Source organism: Trifolium pratense, linkage group LG2 (genome assembly GCF_020283565.1).
Source record: "Trifolium pratense cultivar HEN17-A07 linkage group LG2, ARS_RC_1.1, whole genome shotgun sequence".
In the NCBI taxonomy this organism is placed as follows: Eukaryota; Viridiplantae; Streptophyta; class Magnoliopsida; order Fabales; family Fabaceae; genus Trifolium; species Trifolium pratense.
In genome coordinates this window covers 49,695,785-49,714,153 of record NC_060060.1, presented here as the reverse complement: position 1 = coordinate 49,714,153, position 18,369 = coordinate 49,695,785, and the positions used below count along the sequence as shown (strand labels likewise).

Genomic DNA, 18,369 nt, shown 5'->3' with positions numbered 1-18,369 from the left:
CATTAAATTACTTGACAAGAAACGGACCGATATTAGTATTATGGTAATTAACATGATATAAGTATCTGGTAATCCGAAACATTTTTAAAAAGTTTTTCGGTAAATTTTATAAAACCGGAACACTTTTACATACCTAAACACTTAATGTGGATGTGAACAAAATGAAATGGCAAAAGGGAGTAAAATTGGAATATTAAATTATTTGTAAGAGTAAAGGTATAAATGTAGGGGTAGAAAACAAATTTTTCTTATTCTGAACAAAGCCTAATTATACTAGCCCAAAGTATACTTGGCCCAAACCAAAACCATTTTTCTTTTCTTTATAAAGGCTCACTTCAGCATCTCTCATACACTTCCACCCTAACCCTAAGATAGCAAACGGCGGCAACCTCACCCTTACTCTTCCATTCATAAAACTAGACAAGATTAATTAGCATAGCAAACCAAACTACGACAACCTGCTCTCTACTATTGTTGTTCGTTCCATTCCTTTTAATCTGGTTGTGATACAACTCTCTCTCTCTCCTCGAGTTTTTTCGGTTATGTTAATTTTAGATCTATATGTTTTTTATGTTCTAACTTACTTTTAAATTGAGTTTAATTGATATGCACCGACGGTGTTAAATAGTTTTACACAATCGTCCAATAAACAACAATTATTTTGCCATGTCATATCAAGAAAGTGGGGTGAAGTGCGGTGATGTGGCGGAAAACATGGTTGATATTGGGTGAAAGTGTAAAATTATTTTACACCGTCAGTGCATATCAATTAAATTCTTTTAAATTTGTTATTGATTTGGTTGTTACAGTATAGTTGGTGGCAGGAAAGAATGATGGTGCAAAGAACCTTGGAGCAATAACAAAAAGGTCTCTCTCTCTCTCTCTCTCTCCCTGAGTTTTTTCGGTTATGTTAATTTTAGATCTATATGTTTTTTATGTTCTAACTTACTTTTAAATTTGTTATTGATTTGGTTGTTACAGTATAGTTGATGGCAGAAAAGAATGATGGTGCAAAGAACCTTGGAGCAATAACAAAAAGGTCTCTCTCCCCGAGTTTTTTCGGTTATGTTAATTTTAGATCTATATGTTTTTTATGTTCAAACTTACTTTTAAATTTGTTATTGATTTGGTTGTTACAGTATAGTTGGTGGCAGGAAAGAATGATGGTGCAAAGAACCTTGGAGCAATAACAAAAAGGTTATGGTTTAATTTATTTTGTATTTTTGAAGTTTTCCGTTTATTGTATTTTTTTCCCAAAAATGTATTCTCCCATTTATCATAAAAATAAATAATATATCATTATCATTTTGAATTTAAGCAACTATAAAATAATAGAAAATAATGACCAAAAGTAAAAACATTTTAAAAAATTAGTCATAAAATATTTAGACAAAAGACATTTGGACAAAAAAATATGAAATAATAGCCCAACATTTTTCTCTCCGCTAAAATTTTGCTCTCACTCTTATTTTTAAGTGAAATATCCATTTTACACTCATATATTAACTAAAATCCTTCATATTTTTTTACTTTTTTTCTTATAAATGTTCAAGGTGTTTTGGAATTACAAACCGGAATCTTAAGTGTTTTTTTAGGGGTGGGAGGGACAATTTTATCTGGCTATGTTTGCTAGCCCATAAATTGAAAAAATAAAATATAGGTTTGGACAAAAACATTGACAAAAAACAAACATGAAACTTTGCTTTGCTAGCCCATATATATATATATAAAAGATCAAACAATGAGAATAGGTTTTTCCTAGAGTCTTTATATTTCAATTGCTTGAAAATCAGGAGGGATAACAAGGGATTGAAGGATTGCATTTTATAATTTAGGTTCAATTATTGTCACTGGAAATAGCAAAATGTCTAGGTTTGAATGTGATATTATTATAAATCATAGCTAAAATAATGACATGCTATACTTTTAAGTTAGGATTATAAACAATATCTTGATATCTTGACTAGGTTTTTCTAGTATTATCAATATCTTGACACTAATTAATGAATATTTAGACGAAACAAATTTGCTATGGAAATTAGTTTTCTACTATATTGAATGAATTGCTTTCATTTTTGTAGACATATGCATGCATTCAATAAATTTATGTAAAACATACTAAGAATAAATTTATGATAAAGGGTTTCGATCACATTGAATACAAGCCAATAATTTTTAATTCAAAATAGGAAATGATATATTGAAACAATTGGGGTGGTTCTATATATATATATATATAGAAACACCCCAATTGTTATAATATCGAACCCTAACATGCATATTCGAAATGATTGGTATAACAACATAAGAACATCATTAATTAAATAATTTTTGTGGTTCAGTTCTTTTATCATAAGAAGAAAGACTTTACTTGTTGATCCTTGAAAGCGGTAGGGAGATGCAACTTCTTCGGCATAAAAGCAAAAGAAAAGATCAACACTATAAAAGAATTCAAGGTGAGTGCATTCTTCTTGAATATATAAAACCCCAACGTTCATTTTAGTTTGAATTGTTTAAACTTTATGCTTCATAGATGCATTGCTACTTTTAAAACTGTTTAATTATTAGCACAAGTTCTCTTACGTATCATTAAATTAACGACTCGATAACATCACTATCAACTTGATTCTATAAAGTTACTAGAACAAATATTGAATAATGAATCCATAGTAGTAATGTTTTACTTCTACATAAAGGTCAAAGATCATTCCTTTCATTGATATGAAAGTAACTTTGCAAATGCTAGGAGACCAAACATTAAAAATAAAATTGATAAAACAAGATCAAATTATTCCATAATTTACTTGACAATAATTTTTATATACACAATAATAAGCCACTTTGAAATATGTCATTCGACCTCACTCATAATTACATAATCTAAAAAAAATATAAACCATGTATAGAAAAATAAGGGATTACTTTCTCGGAAGCTTTCACAGTATTCTCTACTGAAACATTGACAGACCTGTCATCATGTTTGCGTTTGAGAATCTGATGCTTTTCCGATCCTTTTCTGATGTAAGAAAACATGTAATTATAAACAACACATTCATATTCATAGAAAACACAACAAAAATACATAATTGAAATATATCATTCCTCATGGCTCCTAATTACCGTATGTAAAGAAAAATATAAATATTGTACAAAAGAATAAGAGATTACCACTTCTCAAAACCTTCAACAAGATCAACAGCACAACTAACCAAATTTTCTCGAGGCTCCCAAGTGTTATCTGTCTCATCCCATCCGAACCTTGGGCAATAAATAAAAAAAGAAACAAAATAGTATTAAATATATCACATTGTCCCTTTCCCCTTTAGTTTATCACAATTTAGCTCTAAAACAACAACAAAAACAAAAGGGGCACTCACCATTTGACCAAATACTCCACCTTACGCTGTATAATTGCCATCAACAAAAAGAAAAGTTAAGCATAAGAAATAATTGGACATAAAATTCATTATCATACTCCAGGACATATAAGATATAAAAAATAAAAACCCTCGAATGAAAAAAGAAGAGAAGGAGAAAAATAACCTTTCGGATCCTCTTTTGACGAATAGATTCGACTTCATAAAAGTCATCATTGAGAGATGGAAAATTGACGGCGAAACATCTTTCGGAGCTTCCAAGGTTATCTATCGGAACATCTTGTGACGAGAGAGAGAGAGAGAGCGAAGAAAGAGCATATGATGTTAATAGTTGTGCTAGCTCCGTAGCGGTATCTAGCTGCTTTTGCATTCTTCACTCTTTCTCGTCATACCTTCTCTCGTCACAAGATGTTCCGAAAGATAACCTCGGAAGCTCCGAAAGATGCTTCGGCGTCAATTTTCCATCTCTCAATGATGGCTTTTATGAAACGAATCTATTCGTCAAAAGAGGGTCTGCCAGGTCATGTTTCTCCTTCTCTTCTTTTTTCATTCCAGGGTTTTTATTTTGTATATCTTATATGTCTTAGAGTATAATAATGATTTTTCTGTCCAATTAGTTCTTATGCCTAACTTTTCTTTTTTGTTGATGGAAATTTTACAGGGTAAGGTGGAATATTTGGTCAAATGGTGAGCGCCCCTTTTATTTTTATTCTTGTTGTAGAGCTAAATATTGATAAAACTGAAGGGGAAAGGGCCAATGTGATATACTTAATAATATTATATTTCTTTTTTTATTTATCGCTCAAGGTTCGGATGGGATGAAATAGATAACATTTAGGAGCCTCGAGAAAATTTGGTTTGTACTGCTGATCTTGTTCAAGGTTTTGAGAAGAGATAATCTCATTCTTCTGTACAATATTTACATTTTTCTTTAGATACGATAATTAGGAGTGACGAGGAATGATATATTTCAATTATGTATTTGTGTTGTGTTTTCTATGAATATGAATGTGTTGTTTATAATAACATGTTTTCTTACATCACAAAAGGATCGAAAAAGCATCGAATTCTCAAACGCAACGAAAAAGCATCGAATTCTCAAACGCAAGCATGATGATAGGTCTGTCAATGCTTCAGAAAAGAATACAGTGAAAGCTTCCAAGAAGAGGTAATCCCTTATTTTTCTATACAAGGTTTATATTTTTTCTTTAGATTATGTAATTATGAGTGAGGTCGAATGACATATTTCAATTTATGTATTTCTTTTTGTGTTTGCCATGAAAATGAGTTACGCATAAGCATAGGCCGACAACTGTGGTTTTCAAAAATTGAACTTAATGAAAGGACTTTATGATTAAAATAACTTGTTTTCTAACAAAAAAAAATTCTTCATTGTTTTGAAGGTTAGTATAGGGAATGTTTTGGGAGAGGACGGTTGTGTACAAGCAAGGGGATAATGGGGCTGAAGGTAGTGGGGGCAGGTTGTAGTATTGAATGTTGAATGTTATGGTTATTATGACCTGTCTTCTATGTTAAGTTTTTTTTTTTTTGTTTTGACTGGAAATGTTTTGGTTCGGAAACTTCAGATTTGACTTTGCTTTAATAATGTTATCATTTATTAGTTATTTTTAATGGGGGCATTTCTAGTGAGAATAATAATTTTATGCGAGTGAGAAAAGTCATTCTCAGCCATACGAGTCAGAATAATTATTTTGGAAACTTTTGGTGGGAATAGATTGGATTGGTAAGGTAGCATAATTGTTTAACTGAAGCTTTCAGTTTCAACCATGGGATATATATATTAGTAACTTTTAATTTTTGAAGGATCTTAAAGATCTTGTTACATTCCTATATTTTATTTTATGTGTTAGATAATATAGAGTAGTTATTATTAGTAGTTAGTAGTAAGGGTAATTTAGACTTTTCAATTTACCTATTTTCTGTATATTCTTATTGTAAGACTATGCAATTAAGCTTTGCTCATTGTAATGTTATCAAACCCTGATAGTCTCCTTTGTATTTCTCTTGTCGATTGATTTTAACATGGTATCAAGAGCGTGTTTCGATCTGCCTTGAACTGCCTGTAATTTCCGCTGCTTGAGTTCCCTAGTGAGTGGGAGTTTTGTTTATTTTGTTTTTCTTGGTTATTTTGAATTTGATGGTCTCTGGTTGTTTTGTTGGTGGAATGAAAGAGGTTTGAAATTGGTTTGTGAAGTTTCAATTTAGTCATCATTGAAGAAGGTGGAAGTAAAAGAAGAAGAATTGCTTTGGCACATGATCTGTATTGTTGCAGCTTGACTCTTGGACGTGGTTACTACGTGAGACGTTTTGATTATGGCTTTCATCTTCTGTGACTTCGATTATAGGGTTGTTGGCTTCTGTTCCGGCACAGTTGCAGTTTGCGTCTTCGGTGCTATTTCGTTCCTCCTTTGTTTGTTTTTTTTTTAAAAAAAGTTTGGTCTGTTGGTTTGATTTTCATTTGATTCAGTTTGTCTTGATTTGGTTTTTCTGGTTTAATTTGATTTTGGTTAGTAGCTATTTTGGTTGTTTGTGGAACAATATCTTATGGTGTTTCTTTTGAATAATTTTGTTAGTTAAGATAATGCTCACAATGTGTTTGTGAGAATGTCTCAACTCCTCTCTTTGATTGTTTCTTCTTTGTTGATGGTTTCTCTCTTTGATTGTCTTCTTCTCAATGGCTCTTTGTTATGGTATTAGTTGGTTTGATTTTGCAGTTTGGTTGGGTTTGAATTTGTTTGATTTGATTTTGTTTGGTTCCATTTAGATTGGTCTATTTGGTTCGTTTGGTTTGGCTCTATTTGATTGTTTGATTGATTGACCATCTCCTTGTCAATTCTTCTATTTGATTACTTCTCTCTGATAATTCACTATGGTTTCTTCTGTTTGCTTCTCCTTGAAGATTCTTTTGTCTGAATTCTATCTGGTTGCTTCTTCTCCTTGATGATTTCTGTAACACCCAAACCCGTTATTTAATTAACTCTGCCTTTATAAAATCTTTTTCGAAAATACGCAGCGGAAAAATTGAAAATCTGATTTATAAAGCGCTGGTTTGAATATCACAAACTTCATTCAAAGATAATACTAATACATTTATCTAGTAAAATATTCGAATGAACTAAAAACAAAACCTCGCATCGAACGATGCGTTATTAGTTATACAAAACGGATACTTTTCAAATGAAAGCTTAAGACCAACAGAGTATACTAAGAGGACTACATGCATATACATATAAAAACCCCTTTTTCCCGTGTCTCAATCAGAGCAGAGCTTCACCATTGCACTCGGACGAGGCTAACATATAACCTGTCAACCTGGACCCCCAAAGGTCCAGCAATTACACATAACAGAGAGTTAGAAAACATAAACATAAATATAAGTGTGAGTAGTATACTACACACTTCACACGCTATCATACATTTCTAACTCACGCACATACATCGTCAAATACGACTACCAATTAATCATTCATTTACAAACACACCAATCATATAGTTTCACGTCTTCTCGGACACTACCAAAGTGTTCATTTTATAGTCATGACGGACTCTACACTTGTTCATTTTATAGTCATGACGGACTCTGCTCACATACCAAGACATGGCAACAATCATAGTATTAAACAATTAGTAAATACCAAAGCTTAACACATACGGAAAATACATTACAATCCAATCAGATAATGTCACATAACAATTATCAAATACGTGTGCATTTACCCTAATGCATCTAATGCCAATTATCCAATGTCATGTCATCCCTAGACACGACTAATGCATGTGGTACCAATTTACATTGTTCAGATTTCAGTCATGACGGACTGTTCAGTTTTCAGTCATGTACGGACTGTTCAGATTATAGTCATGTACGGACTGTTCAGATTATAGTCATGTACGGACTATTCAGATTATAGTCATGTACGGACTCTACATCAGCAGTTTTACATCATGCAGGATAAGCGTCTCACCAATGGTGGACCAAACCAGTTTTACATCATGTTGGATGCTGCTATTCACCCCATTTAAGATGAACCCAGTTTTACATCTTGTTGGATGCGTCGGAACTTACCGAACCACCTTATCTCCCTTGGATAAGCTCAATAACAGTTTTATATCATGTAGGATATGGTTATCATCAACCATCTCTCCCATAAAGAGGAGTCACACAGTTTTATATCATGTTTGGATATGGGCTCCAGATCTCGGATAACATAATCCCATCTTCGGCCACTTTTCATAAACATAATCCATTTTCATCAATGATTGGAATTCACATGATTCCCATAACACAATTATTCATGAATGCATGATTACTTTTAAACACATCAAATACATGACGCTATCTAGCTCGAAGCTATTCATTCACTGATGCGGAAACACAATTCCAACATCTAACACATTAGGATAACACAATATCCTATCACTCAAATCATAATTATTCACATGATAATTATCTGCATAACCATTTTTATACACATAAAGTTTCATTTACACTTATGTCATAAAACACACATCATTTCCTTAACATTGCAATTTAATGCTAAAACATCACATTGCTCACTTTAAGCTACAACTTATTGCATACACGTTTATCAATCATATAACGATTAACAATAAGCATTAACAGTATCAACATGTATCAATAATCATGTAAGGATACCCTTAAACCATGTTACAAGTGCCTAATTACACTTACGAACATCAACAAAAATTGCTGTCACAGAGGCCTTCGCTAAGCGAAGGCTTAGCGAGACATGGCGAACCTCACCAGGGGATCACATACTCACGGCGAGCATTGGCGAGCTTCGGCGAACTATTCGCTGAGCGAAGGCTCAGCGAGACATAGCGAACCTCACCAGGAAAATATCTGTTCTTGAGTTTTCTAAGGCGGTTTAACATTGAATCAACTCAAAAATTCATTCAAACATGTTATAAATTCTTATAAACAGCAATTCCAAGCATATATGATATCAAGGAACATTAATCATCTCTTCCAAACATCCAAATACCTCAAACAATCAAAATCATGCCAATTTCTTGCATTTTAAGCAAGTTTATCAAAACATGCAAATCATTGATCAAACATCTACATATACCCACTTTCAACTCCCCAAAGTTGTTTACCTCATCTACCATGAGTTCACTACACATGTTAGGATCAAAAGAATCCATTTTCCATTAAGAAAATCACCCACAAAACCCACAAGAAAATAGAGTGGAAAGAGTTTGGGAATGGAGGAATCGACATTCTCCCCTCTTTCGAATCACTCACGAATATGTAATCTAACTCTCGTACCTTAGCTCGACGAATCCACAAGCTTGCTCTTCTCTTTCTCTCCCACGAGCTCCTCTCTTTCTCTTTGGCTCTTGCCCTAGCTCTCAATCTTCCTTTCTCATGAAACATAAATTATGAGACTATTCATGGTTTGACTTGCTACTTATAGCTCTCTCTATTCTCATGGATCAAAGCCCAATTGGCTAAGCCCAATAACCACTTACACGCCCCAAGGCCCAATCAACATAACTTCTCGCTCATTAACTTACGTTCTCGCTAAATGATTATTCGCCGCTTAATAATTTAATTATAAATCACGCCCTCGCGTAATAAAATAATTAAATAACGAATACTAAATTTTGGGTCGTTACAATTCTCCCGCACTTAAAAATATTTTCGCCCTCGAAAATGGCTCGACTAAGAACAACCTCGGATGAACTCTCTCATCCGACTTTCTAATTCCAACTTACATTCTAACCAATGGGTTTCCTCATACTACCTTAACCAAAACATACAAAACACTTCATGCAAATTCGCCCATGATGGCGGCAAAGCAATCCTATACGTCACTTTTCCGAATCATTTTACTTCCCTCGGTATTCCTTTATACCATCTCCGGTCAAAATAACACTTCTTCCGGATTCACACCAACAATCATTCAAATTCCAAACAAACCAAGTCTGACAAAATCAGTTTATTCCAATCTACACAATGAAGTTTACTACCAACAATAGATCAAGGATAGCTAATCCCTCGATTTGTCGATAGATAGTCAACAATCGTGACAACGGTATAAATCATTCTTATCAAACTACTTAAAATTTCAACTTAACATCTTACGGTACTCGCAACACCACTCCAAAACAAAACCACTTAACCCAAAATACTCCGAAAGACCCTTCCGTTGCATACTTCACAACTTTTCAAATTCCATAAGTTCTTAACTGCGTCGAATCTCACTCCAACCATTCATTCGGTAACACAACTTCTACACTCATTTGTTGTCCAACTTCTCAAAGTTCTTAACACATTCCAAAAATATATTATCTCCAACCGTCAAATTCTTTTCCTTCGCAACTCCCAAATCGTTGCGTCGAACCCCATCATAACTGTTTTATTTTCCAAACAATCTCTTATCCAAATTTCTAGGTTCCTTAACACGACATTTCTAATGTCACTTTTCCGTCGAGGTACTTTTATCCAAAATATTACCTTAAGTCACTCGTCGACTAACTATCATTTCATCGTCCATGATGAAAATATCCAAAATATTTTATTTCCTTACCACATAGTATTACTATACTACTCCAACATATACGATGTTCCCAACATCACTTAGTCTCCACCGACTTTTTCCATTCCATAAATAATTTTTCCAATTGCTACAAAACATCTCTGATACTTACTTCAAGCATCACTTCCAAATTCTCAACACACATTTTCCAAACACAACAATCACTTATGTGTGAGATAGTCCTTTCCGCAAATTCTTACTTGACATAAGTCACTTTCTTACGTCTCTCTAATACTCGTGCTCGACACGTTTCCAAAGGCTAACTTTCTTATCCCCAAACATCCAAAGGTAACACTTCGCACTTAGCTTCTCAAATCCTTCCAAGAAATGACTACTCGGTTCAAACATACTCAACCTTTATAAATCCTTCCTAGGCTCTTCTTGATCACCTAGTAATTCTGTATTTAAATCTCAGCTACTATCAAAAGTTGATTTCCAAACAACCATGATATCCGTCTTGTTGATTCCAACACAACTCTCATCAGATTCCTCTGAAAACTTTTCATCAACAAAACTTCCATCTTTATCACTCTTCCTCCTCTTTGAGGATGAACCATCAAGTGAAAGACAACCAAACAATGGAACATTCTTGCTACGAGTTCCGCTAGAAACACCACCAGTCCCACTTATTGTAATCGGGTTTTCAGTTCCCTAACCACACCTTCCATCCTTGACATCAATCTCCCACTTAACTTAACCCTCAAGGTACCCACCATTCGCATACTCGTCGTATGATCATCACTAGGTTTTCTTACCCTCGACGCACACGTCTTCTCCGTTTCCCAGCAACGGTGTTCACTTATCATTCAATCTGCTCCATCGTTCCCCAATGGCCACATTCTCCCTACGGCTAAACAACTTCATTCCGACTCACTCCGAAATGATCATCTGATACTTCCTCCAAAATATTCTTCAAATAAGAACTCCACTTCGAACGACGCTACTCAATCTTAAACAATCCACTTCAAGAACATCTCAATTCGTCCTTATTTCTCGCGTTCGAAACATCTTGGAGAGACAAAATCTTCTCCCCCACTTATCTCAAACCCACCTTTACACTTCCACTAGAACATCCGGTGTAAGCACCTAACCGTCCTATCGATTCCAAATTTATTCCTCCCAAGAGAAATCTAATACCGACAGCATTCACATGCATGTCGTATGCAAAGGGTAAACATAAGGTAAGATATCTAAGCATCTACTCAAAACCCCGGTGCAGTCTCCTTGACATACACACCACTACAAAATACATAAACTCACTATTCCCATCTATGCTAATGTAACAACCTACGTAACAACTAGCATACATAATTACTACCATATGTCTATACATATATTTATAACTAAACTATATGCAAGACAATGAAACATCCATGTACACAAGACATCGAGTCAAGTACATGCCTTACATTTCATATCGCTCACAGATATGAATTCCACAAAATCAATTCAAACATGTATATATATATATACATATAAAATATAGCATGCTTTCAACAACTTCTCAATCACGAGAATACATTCACATAGTTCAATTAAAGAACCACACTAAGTACTAGTAATCAATCTACCACATGTTATAAACAAATATATAACAACACACATTAGGATTTACTTACATCCTACTCCTTTCTCACTCTAGTGAAAAATTCATTTTCACTTACTCAAAAGATAATAATCTTATATTTTCAACAAAATCTTTATCACATGCAGTTTTACATCATGCCGGATCATCAACAATACAGTTTTACATCATGTCGGATCATCAACAATTAGCAATAAGCATCTGCAAACCAAAAGCTCAAACCACACAAATTTTTAAAACTTTAAGCATAAAAATACACAACCACTACTTGACTTGATAACTTATAACAATGATAAGTATCAATCGCATCAAGTACACACAACAAGAAAAGACAGACACAACTGGCACACACGCTCACTCGATCTGACTGCACAGAACGGCTCTGATTGACACATAACCTCACAGTCCGAAGACAACCTGCTCTGATACCACTTTGTAACACCCAAACCCGTTATTTAATTAACTCTGCCTTTATAAAATCTTTTTCGAAAATACGCAGCGGAAAAATTGAAAATCTGATTTATAAAGCGCTGGTTTGAATATCACAAACTTCATTCAAAGATAATACTAATACATTTATCTAGTAAAATATTCGAATGAACTAAAAACAAAACCTCGCATCGAACGATGCGTTATTAGTTATACAAAACGGATACTTTTCAAATGAAAGCTTAAGACCAACAGAGTATACTAAGAGGACTACATGCATATACATATAAAAACCCCTTTTTCCCGTGTCTCAATCAGAGCAGAGCTTCACCATTCCACTCGGACGAGGCTAACATATAACCTGTCAACCTGGACCCCCAAAGGTCCAGCAATTACACATAGTAGAGAGTTAGAAAAAATAAACATAAATATAAGTGTGAGTAGTATACTACACACTTCACACGCTATCATACATTTCTAACTCACGCACATACATCGTCAAATACGACTACCAATTAATCATTCATTTACAAACACACCAATCATATAGTTTCACGTCTTCTCGGACACTACCAAAGTGTTCATTTTATAGTCATGACGGACTCTACACTTGTTCATTTTATAGTCATGACGGACTCTGCTCACATACCAAGACATGGCAACAATCATAGTATTAAACAATTAGTAAATACCAAAGCTTAACACATACGGAAAACACATTACAATCCAATCAGATAATGTCACATAACAATTATCAAATACGTGTGCATTTACCCTAATGCATCTAATGCCAATTATCCAATGTCATGTCATCCCTAGACACGACTAATGCATGTGGTACCAATTTACATTGTTCAGATTTCAGTCATGACGGACTGTTCAGTTTTCAGTCATGTACGGACTGTTCAGATTATAGTCATGTACGGACTGTTCAGATTATAGTCATGTACAGACTATTCAGATTATAGTCATGTACGGACTCTACATCAGCAGTTTTACATCATGCAGGATAAGCGTCTCACCAATGGTGGACCAAACCAGTTTTACATCATGTTGGATGCTGCTATTCACCCCATTTAAGATGAACCCAGTTTTACATCTTGTTGGATGCGTCGGAACTTACCGAACCACCTTATCTCCCTTGGATAAGCTCAATAACAGTTTTATATCATGTAGGATATGGTTATCATCAACCATCTCTCCCATAAAGAGGAGTCACACAGTTTTATATCATGTTTGGATATGGGCTCCAGATCTCGGATAACATAATCCCATCTTCGGCCACTTTTCATAAACATAATCCATTTTCATCAATTATTGGAATTCACATGATTCCCATAACACAATTATTCATGAATGCATGATTACTTTTAAACACATCAAATATATGACGCTATCTAGCTCGAAGCTATTCATTCACTGATGCGGAAACACAATTCCAACATCTAACACATTAGGATAACACAATATCCTATCACTCAAATCATAATTATTCACATGATAATTATCTGCATAACCATTTTTATACACATAAAGTTTCATTTACACTTATGTCATAAAACACACATCATTTCCTTAACATTGCAATTTAATGCTAAAACATCACATTGCTCACTTTAAGCTACAACTTATTGCATACACGTTTATCAATCATATAACGATTAACAATAAGCATTAACAGTATCAACATGTATCAATAATCATGTAAGGATACCCTTAAACCATGTTACAAGTGCCTAATTACACTTACGAACATCAACAAAAATTGCTGTCACAGAGGCCTTCGCTAAGCGAAGGCTTAGCGAGACATGGCGAACCTCACCAGGGGATCACATACTCACGGCGAGCATTGGCGAGCTTCGGCGAACTATTCGCTGAGCGAAGGCTCAGCGAGACATAGCGAACCTCACCAGGAAAATATCTGTTCTTGAGTTTTCTAAGGCGGTTTAACATTGAATCAACTCAAAAATTCATTCAAACATGTTATAAATTCTTATAAACAGCAATTCCAAGCATATATGATATCAAGGAACATTAATCATCTCTTCCAAACATCCAAATACCTCAAACAATCAAAATCATGCCAATTTCTTGCATTTTAAGCAAGTTTATCAAAACATGCAAATCATTGATCAAACATCTACATATACCCACTTTCAACTCCCCAAAGTTGTTTACCTCATCTACCATGAGTTCACTACACATGTTAGGATCAAAAGAATCCATTTTCCATTAAGAAAATCACCCACAAAACCCACAAGAAAATAGAGTGGAAAGAGTTTGGGAATGGAGGAATCGACATCCTCCCCTCTTTCGAATCACTCACGAATATGTAATCTAACTCTCGTACCTTAGCTCGACGAATCCACAAGCTTGCTCTTCTCTTTCTCTCCCACGAGCTCCTCTCTTTCTCTTTGGCTCTTGCCCTAGCTCTCAATCTTCCTTTCTCATGAAACATAAATTATGAGACTATTCATGGTTTGACTTGCTACTTATAGCTCTCTCTATTCTCATGGATCAAAGCCCAATTGGCTAACCCCAATAACCACTTACACGCCCCAAGGCCCAATCAACATAACTTCTCGCTCATTAACTTACGTTCTCGCTAAATGATTATTCGCCGCTTAATAATTTAATTATAAATCACGCCCTCGCGTAATAAAATAATTAAATAACGAATACTAAATTTTGGGTCGTTACATTTTCTTTTGCTGATTGCTTCTGTGTGTTGACTTCTTCTATTTGTTTGGTTCTTCTATCTAATGGTTTCTCTCTTCTGATGCTACTTCTCTGGTTCTTTTGTTTGATCGGTCTTCTCTATTGATTTCTTCTGATTGATTGCACTCCTCCCCCTATTGATTTCTTCTGATTGATTGCATTTTTCTCTATTGATTCTTCTAAATGATTGCACTTCTCCCCGTTAATTCTTCTGTTTGAATTCCCCTCTCTTTGTTTGTTCTTCTAATTGGCTGGTTCTCTCTATTGGATGATCTTTCTGTTTGGTTTGGTTCTTCTTTTTGTTGTTTTTTATTTGATTGGATTGGTACAATTTGATTTGGTTTAGTTTGGATTGGATAAATTTGGTTTGAATTAGTTCTTCCTTTTAATATTTCTCTTCTTCGGTTTGGCTGATGCTTCTGTATGATGGTTACTCATTTTGGATGCTTCTCTCTATTGACTTCTCTTCTATTTGGATGTTTATCTCCGATGATTTCTCCTTCTGTTTGGATGATGGTTTCTCTCTTTGGCTGCTACTTCTCTATCGGATGGTTCTCGCTTTTGGTTGCTAGTTGCTGCTTTCTGCTGGTTACAATTTTAGTTGATTTGGTTTTATTTCTTCTATTTTGGGTTTTAATTTTGTATGACAAACTCTCAATGCTTTATGTCATGTAAAGGCATTGTGAGTTTGCGGGGAGATGTTAGATAATATAGAGTAGTTATTATTAGTAGTTAGTAGTAAGGGTAATTTAGACTTTTCAATTTACCTATTTTCCTAGTATATATTCTTATTGTAAGACTATGCAATTAAGCTTTGCTCATTGTAATGTTATCAAACCCTAATAGTCTCCTTTGTATTTCTCTCGTCGATTGATTTTAACATTATGAATCTATGATGTTGCAATCCCCCTAGATTTTGTAACATCCCGATTTTCGAGAGTCCAAAAGTACGCACTTTTTTTTCCAAACAAAACAACAAATACTTTGATATGAAACATTCGCGGTCCTCTTTAAATTCAATCAGAGTGAACCTTTTTCAAAATGACAATCGGAATGCAATGCCTCTTTTATAATTGTTTTCTCGAGTAAAAGTTTACAAGCATAACACATTCACTATGTCCAAAGGAACATGGTGACAACATTTATTCGAATAAATATAAATACAATTAATTCTCAAAATCAAATCAAAGAACAATAAAGAAGAGTAAATGAGACTCTTAAATTACAACCCCTAAGTTGATCTTTAAACTCTAACTGAAAATGACTGGGTAATGAAGACCCGTAAACAGCTTCAAGCCTCGCCGCTTTTCAACGCGGAACAAGTAAGGACCTAAAAAAAGTTCTCGTAGAGGTTCACGATCTAAAAACCACATATAACCAAAAATACGCAGCACAAGATACATAATAAATGGCAGCATATATTCATTTAACCATATGAATCACACCTCATATATTTTAAGTGCACAAATAGTTTATCAATCACACAGAGCAATATTCCAATGCAAAAATAGCCTATTAATGCAGACTCTATGAGTGTGATCACCCTAACCGGGACTGTTTCACATGCATGAGTTCCAGAATTTAACCTCTCTGCAGAGAGTAGTAGGTCCAACCCCTACTATACCCCGCCGGACGAATCAATAAAATCCCAAAGGATTATAGTGGATCCATTCCCGATAATCACACCCCGTGGTCCATTCCCGATAACCACGTATTGGACTCAATAAAATCCCGCATGATTAAGGTGGATCAATTCCCGATAATCACACCCCGTGGTCCATTCCTGATAACCACGTACTATGAGATGCATAAGCGTACGATTCCCCATATATGCTAATGCAACAATTACATATCATTCAAGTATATGTAATTCTCAACCACATGTTAATACATATATTTAACAAAATCACATGTAAGACAACTTAACGTCATGCACAACAAAATATTCAATCATGTACATACATCAATATTTCATATTATTCATTCATATGAAATTCACAATAACCACTGAAACATGTGTAGAAAATTGCATGTTCTCAAACAAATTCTCGTCACGAGAATACATCACAAAACAAATATGCTCATAATTTATATTGCATCACATCAAGCAAATTCACATATTCAAGCAAACAATTACACATGCATAAAAAGCACTCGATATTTTGAAGTATATGGAATCGTTAGAAAGTGTCCTTACCTCGGCAAGCTTCCAACATGTTCAACATACGCTACGCGAGCAAGTTCGTCTCACTCGACGAAGTCCCTAATCCGTCTAATCCTCTTAACCCTTAATCATTGAACTTAATTAAATTAATACCAAATTCTAATTGGTCACTCAAATAAGTCCTAACTCGGATACTAAAGAATTCAAGACTTAAGATTGTTCCCTCTCAATTAGCTAGGCTCAAGTAGTTTTCAAAACATCTCTTTTGAAAACATTAACATTTTGAGAAATAGCTTTTCATCACAAAATCGTTGTTTAGATAAATCTCAACTATTTGAAACTTTTACAAAAGCAAAAATACTTTTTCAAATAAGTTACACACTTGTTTTCAAAACCAAACAAGTTTAACTATTCCTTTTTCTTAATCGGCTTAAAACAAAATGCTTTTATGAACACGCGTTAAACCTTTTAAAATACAATTCTCAACAAAAGAATTTCCATTCCAATTTATAAATCGCTTTCTAAAGGGTTTCGATCACATTGAATACAAGCCAATAAATTTTAATTCAAAATAGGAAATGATATATTGAAACAATTGGGGTGTTTCTATATATATAGAAACACCCCAATTGTTATAATATTGAACCCTGACATGCATATTCGAAATGATTGGTATAACAACATTTTGAACATGTATTTTATAATTCTTTTTATTCACATGAACATCATTAATTAAATAATTTTTGTGGTTCAGTTCTTTTATCATAAGAAGAAAGACTTTACTTGTTGATCCCTGAAAGCGGTAGGGAGATGCAACTTCTTCGGCATAAAAGCAAAAGAAAAGATCAACACTATAAAAGAATTCAAGGTGAGTGCACTCTTCTTGAATTGTTTAAACTTTATGCTTCATAGATGCATTGCTACTTTTAAAACTGTTTAATTATTAGCACAAGTTCTCTTATGTATCATTAAATTAACGACTCGATAACATCACTATCAACTTGATTCTATAAAGTTACTAGAACAAATATTGAATAATGAATCCATAGTAGTAATGTTTTACTTCTACATATAGGTCAAAGATCATTCCTTTCATTGATATGAAAGTAACTTTGCAAACGCTAGGAGACCAAACATTAAAAATAAAATTGACAAAACAAGATCAAATTATTCCATAATTTACTTGACAATAATTTTTATATACACAATAATAAGCCACTTTGAAATATGTCAAACTCTAATAGATATTCACCCAATTAATAATGAGCAAGCGAGTTGATCAAATTAATGAGTAACTAATTGGTATAGGTGTGTATAATAATGAGTGTTAAATATATTTTTAGCTACTATAAAATCTCAAGTTTTCAAGTTTAGTCCTTAAAAAAAATTATTTATTTTTAATCCATATTTGCATTTTATAGAGACTATATTTTGAGGACTAACATTATTTTTTGTAAAAAGTTTTTAAGATAAAGACTATTTTTATAAATTATAATATTATAGAGGACT

General features: G+C 33.9%; 1 long non-coding RNA gene across 6 annotated transcripts; it reads left to right on the top strand.

Moving 5' to 3' along the window:
* The first annotated feature begins 783 nt into the window (after positions 1–783).
* Positions 784–15,553, top strand: LOC123911515. 6 transcript variants are annotated; one of them, XR_006810554.1, is made up of 6 exons: positions 784–867; positions 982–1,039; positions 1,140–1,197; positions 2,343–2,456; positions 4,427–4,545; positions 15,269–15,553. It is a non-coding gene; the product is annotated as an uncharacterized LOC123911515 (long non-coding RNA). The 6 variants fall into 6 exon arrangements; XR_006810553.1 differs by having other exon boundaries at positions 2,343–4,064; XR_006810552.1 differs by lacking the exon at positions 15,269–15,553 and adding an exon at positions 4,781–5,009 and having other exon boundaries at positions 2,343–4,064.
* Positions 15,554–18,369: the final 2,816 nt, after the last annotated feature.